Source organism: Micropterus dolomieu, linkage group LG19, assembly GCF_021292245.1.
Source record: "Micropterus dolomieu isolate WLL.071019.BEF.003 ecotype Adirondacks linkage group LG19, ASM2129224v1, whole genome shotgun sequence".
NCBI lineage: Eukaryota > Metazoa > Chordata > Actinopteri > Centrarchiformes > Centrarchidae > Micropterus > Micropterus dolomieu.
The window spans coordinates 14,382,053-14,393,092 of NC_060168.1; the positions used below are offsets into that span (position 1 = coordinate 14,382,053).

The window sequence follows — 11,040 nt, forward strand, 5'->3', positions numbered from 1 at the left end:
TATTTTATTGTTTGGGTACATTATTGTTCAGTGTACATGCTCACATCTGAAACAAACTTTACGTGCTTGTTAACTCTCCCACCCCGCAGACATCTACACGTCAATACCGATTTATATTCATAGCGGCAAGTGCTATGTAGCTCCACATAGGGGACACAGGAAGTGACATATAACACCTTCATGCGGCGTCGGAACCGCGTAGGAAATTCACAGCCGCACCGGCAGAGCTCCAGAATATGCAACTCGGCCGGCTCACGCGCGGACGCGCTTACAAGTGCGAGGGCCCGCCCAACGCTGCTTGCAGCTTTAATTGTTCTTGTGATTTTGGAAGTTATTTACTCCTGTGTTTTGTGGTGCGTTCCATTTACCTCGGAAGTCGGAGGTCAGAGCTGGGAATGACGTCACACCCGAGTTGACAGCGTTCCAGTTAACAAGTTGGAAAACCTCGCTCAGCCAGCCGTTGTTTACAACTAGCCATGTTAGCTATTGATACGCCGGTTGATAAAAAAAAACGCATTGTGCGGTATTTACTCACACTAAACACTGTAGCAACACGTCCACAGACGGCACTTTGTGTATGAACATTTCTATGAAACACAAGAACACAGAAGTGCTAATAAACAGTATAAACTAGAGCTTTCACTAACTGTTGATACCCCGACAGCCATCTTGGATCACAAAGTCGGGGTAGTGCGATCGGGATTCCGACTTAAGGGGGCGTTCCCTTTGAAATTTTGACCTTTGAACTCGGAAATTCTGACTTCCCATGTCAAATGGAACGCACCATTGAATCAGCAAGCAGCTTGCTGTATGTGACGACAAGTTGACCAATGGCGTGAACTAATGACTAATAGTCAGCTAGGAAAATCTTTAGCCGGGGCAGCATTGTCATATATAATTGGTGCGTTCTATTTACCTCGGAAGTCGGGAGGTCGGAGCTGGGAATGACGTCACACCTGAATTTTCAGCGTTCCAGTTAACAATTCGGAAAACCTGCTTGGCCAGCCGTTGTTTACAACTAGCCAAGTTAGCCATTGTTACAACGGTTGATGAAAAAAATGCCTTGTATGGTATTTACTCATACTAAACACCATAGCAACACGTCCACAGAGGGCATTCAGACAGCACTTTGTGTACGAAAATTTATATGAGACACAAGTACACCGGAGTGCTAATAAACAGTATAAACTACAGCTTTCACAAACTGTTGATAATCAGAGCAGCCGTCTTGGATCACGAAGTCAGGGTAGTGCGGTTCTCGCGACTTTCCAAGTCGGAAATCTGACTTAAGGGGGCGTTCCCTTTGAAATTTCCGACTTTGAACTCGGTAATTATGACTTCCCATGTCAAATGGAACGCACTATGTGAAAACTGTCATAAACAGCAGTGATGCAGCCAGGAATTTAGTGTCCACATTCTCCCAATAACCTAACCCCTCAAGCATGACTGGACACTAAGCATTTATTTAACATTATATTTTGTTAATTTAACTGTTAGGTTCCACTTTCTGTACATTTTATCTCTCTCCATGATGATCTAAATTAGAGCCAAACTGATTCTGGATTTTTGGTATGGATATTTATATTGATGTAGGCTGTATTTGTATAAATGTTTTTAATAAGGATTTCTTACAGTTGGTTTATTAAAGACTTGATCTGACATTGATTTGTGATGAGTGGGAGATTTTGAAGTTTAAAAAATAAAATTGTCAGTGCTGGATGAAATGTTAACAATGTTTTTAAACTACCACAATCATATCTCAGTACTGCAATTTCCAGTTATTTATTGGATATCAGCCAATTAATCTGTCTAACTTTAGTCTAAATGCTCCACATGGCCAGGAAGATAATTCAGGTGGATAAAAACTAATTACTTTTATACTAGCACTAATACTATACAACTAATATTTTATTTAAACAGTCATGTTTAAAGGTGGTGAGGTTAAAGAATATCAGCATAAACTCTTAAAAAATCCACCATGTGTGAATTGTCTGTAATATTAGAACATACACTCCTACACATCACAGAAATCCCAGATGCCTAAAATAACATTGAGAACTTGACCTTGCTGTCATCATGGCTGATGAACAGTCTCTTTTATGTTTTTGTTTTTTGAATCTGCTGTGGAACTAATGAAAAGATGATTCAAATATATAAAAATTAAAGTTCTTCAGCTGCAAAACACAGACTGTGTCACATGTCGAGTCGGATTTATGAGCTTTGCGCCACACTGCTGTGTACTTCGGGAACATGGCAGATTTTGAGGCTTTGAAGCCCTCTGTGATAAATTTTTTTTCCAAAATATCAAACAGAAGGCATCAACATCACGGATGTTCCCTTCAATCCCCTCCTGGGTAATGCGACCTCCAGCTCTGTTAATCTTTTGATGAGATCAAATGATGATGTTTTTGTGTATTTAAAGGTTTTGTGCAAAACTGTTTGATTTTGACTCTGTTTCCATTTGCTTCACATTAGGGTTTCCAAAGCCATGTGCATGGGGTGCCACCAAATGAATAAAGAAAACTGCAGTCAATGCTTCATAATATTCTATCTTTTATTTATGCTGATGGAGTCTTTTAAATGTTTCATTTTTCATGTTTCTGAATTTAAACTTTTTAAGAGACAGTAATCATGTTTGTTGCATGTTTGAGTTGTAAACAATTTAGAAAATATATTGTTAGATGCCTATTCGTATTCAATAATCATTCAAATCCAACCCTTAGCAAATGCATCATTTATAATACATAATTTAAACATGAGCACAGACAAGTGCATTCATTTAACATGAATATGAAGCTTTTTGCATTGTAATAGACTGATATTTAAAATATAAAATTAGCATGACATCCTCACTAATAATGCTAATCATCAATAGGCATTTCAAATAATTTATAAATCAATTGATCAGTCATCAGAAGGTCATTTGGCATGTTTTGTCTTAGGTAAAGTATTTATCATGCTGCATTATCTGTGTTCAAACACCTTATTTCCCTGCACGTATATTGATGTTTAATATAACTTAGATCTAGTGTCACAACGTTTTTCACCACAATAAAAAAAAGATGGGAAAAAAGATAACAGGGGAAGTAAAAATGAAAAGAAAAATCATCACCTCTTCTTCTCGTTTTATCAAGCCTTCTGGTACCACATCTGAAAAGTGATATTTTGCTCAGTCTTTTATTCACAAGAACGTTTTGTGTGTAGTCCAAAATGTTCTGAGCGGAAACACACCACGTAACCATAAGATGCATGTTTATAGTGTCTATTGATGAAAGAGTTGCAGACAAGACTTACTGCAGCCTCTCAGCACAAACATTGCTCTTTTGAAATCCAAAGACCTCTGCCAGATTAAACAGCGATACAATAGGAGGTTGTACAATAACATCCCTCATTCATAGTCACTCCCTCTCTGCTCTTATTGGCAGCATTGTTTATTATGAGAAAGGCAGAGAAAAAAACATAACAAAGGGTATTTTTGACAGTTGTAAGAAATCGTGAGCACAAGATATTACAAAATTGTTGTTGAGGGAACAGCCAGCAATTTGTACAAATCTCTTTTCCTCTAATGACTTGTTAATGTCTGAAGCCATATATATAGAGTGTGGAGAAAGCTGAATGCTCCACATGAAGGGGATACATCATTTAAATTGTTCTGTGGAATGCTGTCCTCTCTGGTTTAGATCATATGTTTAAAAATATCCATTTATGTCAGTTAAAAAGCCATCTCAGTTTCCTGTCTCAAACAGGAAATAAATAGCTGCCAGTGTATCTTGAGTGGAAGTATTTTTCTTTGCCTAATTGAAATGCCACAGGCGTCTGTGAGAAACTCAGGCCATCCCACACGACCCGGGGCCAAGTGAGCTGCACAGTTGCAGCTACAATGTCTCCAAGGAGATTGCAGTGTGATTATAAAGAAGTGCCTCCATGTTTCTACCCTGTCTACAGGGTGCAGCACAATGCAGCGGAGAAGAGAGGTTGATTGCATAACCTGGGAGTAATTTCACTGATTGGTCATTCAGGCCTGGGCCCGGGCTGATAGACTTCACCAGAAACCCATGTAGTAGAAAGCATGAGGGGAGAGCGGGAGAGAGAGAGACCCAACATGGACGGATGGTTTGTTAAAATGTCTCATCAAAGTAGCCTTTCCTCTTGGCTGAAAGACAAGATTTAAATCACTTTGTATCACTAAATATACTTTAGCACTATTTTAAGTCTTGTCCAGAAATACAGAGATGGCTCTGCAAAATCTTTAAACGCTGCTGCATGCTATTTTAATGTAATCAACAAAAACAGAACCATATTAAGTCATTTTCTTAAAAGGTCTAAGTTATATATGACAGCCATACCAATTTATCATGATTATATTTTATTCCCAAACTTCATTGCTGAGAGGTGGGGCCACCGCAACTACAGAAGTCCATCAGCGCAAACAACACCAACAGTCAGTTTGACTGCTTTGAGTTTTGACCACTTGTGACGCTTTTGAGCAAAGGCTTCACACTATTCTACTGATCTACAGGTGGCGGTAATGCAGCAAGGAATGCAGCGATGCAGTAAACAGCTGGCAAGTACACATGAATGTAAACAACGTAGGTTTCAAATTTTTCAAAAATCCGTTACACACAGTGAAGCACATTTAAACAAATCCACGCATTAACCATCTTATTTAAATACTTGAAAACTAAAGTTCCATTTAGTAGCATCATATCGCATGGTCTTCATCAGCAGAGGTAGTTTGCTCAGTTGTTACTCGAAATGTAGACATTCACATTTCCATTTATACCTGGCACTTTAAGGACTTCTGGTTAACTTTCATAACCGAGTTGCCAACATGGAAATTTCAAAATATACATTTCCATCACAACTGGACAAACTCCAGTCAATCAATCAATCAAGTTTATTTGTCACATATAATCATATAAGGTACAATCACAGTAAAATATAATAATCTGCTGATGAAGATCATGTGGTATGACTACACAACAGGTTGAATGAGGTTAGGATTGTTTTGTCAGCTGCTGTTTCAAAGTTCAAGAATGTACTTTAAAACCCAAAAAGATAAATGTTAAAATGATTTGCCATATGGTCCACAATACATGCTCATTTGATCCTGCCTGTGGTTGAGCTACTGTACTTACTGTTGTTTCACACAGTTTTATGATGCAGTTAATAATTTTAATGGACATTTTTGATATGCTCAATTCTCTTTTCACTTGCAAACACGTGGCTTACAACTTGCTTAACTGATCACACTTGTTTTTCTTGCCTCCACATTGTTATGCTGTGAATTGTTGAGTAAAATGTTACTGGAAACTAATAATAAATTAAACAGAAATGTGGTGTGTGTCTTTTCTCAGGTGAGTTTTTTCCACTGACTCTTTGCTCTCCCTCCAGCTTCCCATTGTGTCCGTCCATGCAGACATGGTGTTTTCTTCCCGTCTTTGTCAAGGTTCCCCATATGAATCCACTAAACAGGTGTCATTGGCTCATGATGGATGAGACAAGGCGACTTGAGGAAGAAGAAATGTGTGTGTGAGTGTGTGTGTGAAGATTCCTGAAATGCTTTGAGCGCGTAAATCAAGGTACAGATTCAGTCTGCAACCCTGACTCCAGCACAGCAGGAACACCAGCTGAGATGTGACAATTGACATAATATTTAGAGGCATTTTAAATCACTGTGAGATACCATATCCTATTTACTCTGAAAACATCACATCCTGTTTAAATGCCTTTTCAAATGAGCTTAGATTTAACCTTTGCCGAGATGTGACAAGATGTGAATTTAGTGCTGTAGCTCTTTTAAAGCCACCTACCACAGTGCTGCACTTGTTAGTTTATTCTGCTGATTGATGTGTTAGGCAGGTATTTGCAGTAGCTTTCTGTCCACATGTCTGTCTTGACATGATTTGTAATAGATCAACCTGCTCTGTCTTTAAGAATGACTCAATCAGAGGCCAGTGAATGGGCGTAACTTCCACTGGTCTAGACTGAGTGATTGAGAATTGAAGAGAGAAGCTCTCTTTCTCTGTCATGCATCTATTGATTGCACTGTTGTTTCCGGCTTCTGTGTCAAAGACTAATGGAACAAATCCTCACTTTTATGTAGTCATTGATTTTAACAAGTCAGAAACTCAGGAATTTACAGTTTATACCTTTGACAAAAATAGGCACATTACTAATGCTTGAACACCGTGATGTAGGAATCATCATGACTCTCGAGGAACAGCTACAACTTGCAAGGCCAGGGTGACCGATGGAGGTAGCAAATCGTTGCGTTTAGCTCCGTTCAAAGATTCGGAGTCACTGACTATGTTGTGTGTTCACTTTTGTTCAAAGGCTACCCAACCACTTCACCATTCAAAATAAGTACATACATCGGTGAGGGCATCACTGATGAGAACAAGAGAACATTTGTATGTACATGTACTGAACATGTCTAGCACTACTGCTAATAGTTATCTTATTGACCACACTGGCTATGGGTTTATTATATTCTATGATTATTTATTTTTCAAACGTTACAATGGATATTCAGAATTTCTGGTGGAATTGATTATTCAAAATGATGTTTCAAGGGATAATTGGTGAAAATCTTGACACATAGACCTTCACATTATTAACTTTGAGTGGAAATTCTGTGATTATACAACAATATAACTCAAGCTGGAAAGTAAATTATATTGAGGGGATCCTTAAATATGGATTTCAAAATCTGATTGACAAGAGGGAGATTGGCTCAGTACAAGTCTTTCTCTCATGATCATTGTTGTTACCATTGAGATTTTTCTGCATTGATTGTAGTTGAATCAGCGTGATGAGGTACTGCTTTTTTAAAACTAAATAGAGCAGCTGTGTTGTACACTTCTTCACTAATTACCTTCAGTACAAGTAGACATGCTAGCAAGGGCACTGGAGAGTAGCTAACTAACATATGTGACAATCTATGTCTCAAATAACCTCGCCTTGCAGGTTATAGCAGTCCCTTGAGAGTCTCGCATCATATTGCAAGGCATCATGAAAGCGTCAGCATTTTAACAGGTTACACTCATATTCAGTGCGTGCTGCTGCAGATTTTCTATGATTTTACAAACACCTGCTGTGATTTGAAGTGTGTAAGCTTTGTTGTTGTTTGTGTGAGTTGTACTATGGTGCACCTGCATGATAAAAATATATTTTTCATTTATGACTGGGCATCTGATTTAGATGCTTATATTTTCACGTTGTTGTGCTTGATAACTTTAAAATGTGCACCACATGCATGACAACAGCAAGGATACATGTGTGAACACACAGAGAGAACACAAATGTTCTCATGAACCTTGACTCTTGCTGTGTTTAGCGCTGAGGACTCGTGGCCTTGGGTTGATTCACAGTATTGTGGCTGTGTCATGCTCTGTCTGCTCGGACAACCCGACAGGAAAAAACTGTCTGATAAAAGCCTTTTTGCTAACAAGAGGACTTGCTCTTGCTAAATTTGTTTGCCTCTGATTGTGTAAGTCTGTATCCCAGTTTTGAGCCTATAGTTTACTCAAATCGGTGCACCTGTGTTCTGAAGCACGAAGCGACGTCCTTTAAAGTGGTAGGCTCTGCAATAACAAAATTGTAAAAAACTATAAGGTCCAAACATTTTAGATCACTGCCACTACGGGACTTTGTGCACAGGATAATCTTTCCCTTACTGGTCCCCTGCTCACGTCCTCGTACTGTTTTCTCAGAATCTTTCTGTCCTGCGTTAGTTGCACGGGTGGCCGGGCCATGTGAGAAATGAAAAGAGGACTTTGTTTCCCAGTGGAGGGACAGAGTTGGATCTGTATCAGCCTCGGGTCAGGAGAACTTCTTCTTTTCTGTACACTCCTAATCATCTTTCCTTTAAGGGCATGTTTATGTCTGCACATTTTTCCCCTTCGATTGTGCCGAAGAAGACTGAACTCATGTGAACGCTGTTGGTTAAGTAGCTTAATATCCTGGAGTACCTCTCTTCATCACGCTGTGTGGGCATGCAGGCACAGTCTCAGCATCCTACCTTTCTCATGCCCATTTTTAGGCCATAATCAACTACCAAGTACACAGCACCGATGACTGTGAACACGGTAAAGTGGTAAGTCAATGATCTAGAAAACGACTGTTTGTGGGAAAAAACATGTTTGCAACTGCATCTCCCACAACGATGCTGCAATGACTAACAGTGACGATTCATGGCAGCGTCCCAACACGCTGGGGGTGGAGGAAAAAAAGAAACTAAACAAACACTGGGAATGTTCAGAGCAAAGGTTCATTGATTAACTCTACATCCTTTAAATAAGACACTGTGAATACTCTTTCTTTCCCTGAAAATCCTACAGGCAAGTGTACTGCAGAGTGTGAGGTGTATTTCTATTTGGGATAGATCTACACATCCTGTCCTGCACCAACTTCTCTTACTTCATTTCCTCTTCCTTTCACTTCCATCCTGATTTCCTTTCCTTACTCACTTTCAAATCTTCTTTCACACATTCAAAAATGAAATTCCTTCCTCCCTCGCCTTACTCTCTGTCCCTCATCAAGTTCTGTGTCTTCCAGGAGTGCTTGGAGGCGTTTCCGCTCCCAGCTCCCCATGATCACTGGTCTCCCTAGTGGGATATTAATAGGAGAGAGGAGGAGGGTAATGAGACACACTCCCAGGGGGATGAGAGTGGGAAGTAAGAAGTGGGGAAAGGGCCGGGGCTCCACAGTCACCGGGAGCGGCAGCCATTAATCTATCAATGCATGAATTCCGCACACACACACGCACTCACAGAGAGAGAGAGAGAGAGAGAGAAAGAGAGAGAGATTACAGTATGTTCTTGTAGTGGAAATAAGTAATAAATGGACAGAGAGAAAGAGTAGACATAAAAACCTACTCTGTACTCCATCTAAACTATATTTACGCTGACTCGATTCTCCCACAAAAAGTCCATAAAAAATTGGCATGAAATCTCTCATTCATGGTTGAAAAAAGTGACAAAACCAAGAATGTTATAATATTTTCACATGCTTACTCTTTTCATTATTCTTCACAGGTAAACTGAATCCGTGCAAAACCCTGTATTTTCTGGTGATTTCGTGGATTCATAGAGAGATTTTGAAGGGTTTAAAGCTGGATTTTGTATGTAATGCAGCAGGTTAACAAGAGTCCCACTTGGGCTAGGTTAGGGTTTGAGTTATACTTTAACTTTGGATTTTACCCATTGGCAGCACCTAGGCAAACCTGCAAAACTAGACAGATATGTTGAACGTATCCTGCTTTTAATTGTATTTCCCACACTGTGTTAATTCCCATTGTGATAAAAAACAACAGTGGAAATGTTTGTCTTGTCTCATCTCTGGATATGTGATTATTCTGTTGATTTATGTTGTCTCATTCACTATTATAGAGTTGGAATTGCCGTGAGCAGAAGGTTTGCAGGGAAGATTGCTTCGAGAGATGTGTGTTTATGAAAATGAGAAGACTACTGTCTTGCTTCATTATCTTCACTCTCAACACTGGTATCAGAAACTTGTTGGACAAACCACAAGTGCCCCTTGCACAGTTCTTGTTGTCTCTGTATCAGCCATAGCCCCAACATGTAGTTACATTTTGGAAGAGATGCCCATCAGCTATAGTCAACAGCTCCTCAAATATTATATGTTGTTTGTCCATGCCCTCTATAGTGACACGTTTTCTGATTTGATGATACTATTGGCAGAACAATATCATTTGTCTATTCCTTCTACAACTGTTACAAATCAAATCAGCTGGAAAATAAAACAGTTTTATCACATGACAATGCTATGGTTAAAGTTTGGCTAGGTTTAAGCACAAAAACAACTTGGCTAGGTTTAGGGAAAGATGATGGTTTGGGTCCAAATAACTTAAGCTGCGTTCCGTTCCACAGTGTACATAAACAGTACTCCCTACTCCCAGGAGGATGTCGGTTAAGGGAACTTCCCTCGACAGAATGCCTCCATTCGGAAAATCCTGCAACATCACCAACACAGACATCACTCCCTCTGTGTGTAACTCTGGTAACACACCCCGGACACCTGTTGCTGCAGATGTGGAAATTGTAAACTACTGAAATAAAATATTGAAACAAAAACTGATACCATCGCAAAACTTTTTCTATTGAAATGTATGTAACTTGGGAATAAATGTGATTTGGTTTTAATTTAGAAATGTGTCCAAAAGAGATGAATGTTAGGCAAATTATTTACAGACTAGATTATATGTAGATTACAGATTGTTAAATTATATGCAGATTATTCACAGATTATTGTTTTGTAATATTCATGTTATGTTGTCCTTGATAATTATGAATGGTGCATACATTTAACACCAGGTCTCTCCGCTGTTCGTTAGGTTACTTACGTTTGTAAGTGCAGCTAACATTGGCACTGATGTTCGTTGTAATATTGCAGTTACATGGCTATACTAGTCAAACCAAGTATAAATCTGTGACGAAGTGGGTTTGCTCACCACTTGTCCCATACAGGCCATGACTTTCTAATTTATACATATATGTTTATGTTTTTTGGTAATTTGCCATAGCTTGTGTAAAAGTGCACAACTTACTATTCCGGGTTGTTTGTGTTTGTATTATGTTACAGGCGAGTGCAAAGCATATGATAAGTTAGAGTAAACACATAGTCATAAGTTAGTTTCAGCTCAATTTTATTAGGTTGCAAGTTTAAACATGGTTTAATTGTTTTCCTGTGTTAATACTTACAATTGTTTGTTCCTTTGTTCAGTTCCACCATGCAGGATAATTGTTTGGGGAGGGGCCGGCCTAAGCATTTCCTGTTTTATAGGAATAGGGTGGTCATGGATGACATCACCGGGCCAAACCAAGTAGAGGGCTTTCTTTCTTTGTAGGAATGTTTCTTTTGGTTGTTTTTTGATTATTATGAATAAATGTGTGAATAACCCTGACCTGTTTTTCTAGGCAGTGGGAGCAGAGTGAACTGATAATGAAGTTCCAAATATTAAGAGATTTCTAGATATAGATGTTGTGGAGTAGATCAACCTGCATCAGAATGGGATGG

At 39.1% G+C, this 11,040-nt stretch overlaps 1 long non-coding RNA gene across 1 annotated transcript in view; it reads right to left on the reverse strand.

The window, feature by feature from the left end:
* Nucleotides 1–429, reverse strand: part of LOC123957956 — a 2,165-nt gene extending 1,736 nt beyond the window's left edge. Inside the window, exon 1 of the long non-coding RNA XR_006821948.1 lies at nt 369–429. This is a non-coding gene — a long non-coding RNA (uncharacterized LOC123957956). The remainder of the gene's footprint in view (nt 1–368) is intronic.
* Nucleotides 430–11,040: the final 10,611 nt, after the last annotated feature.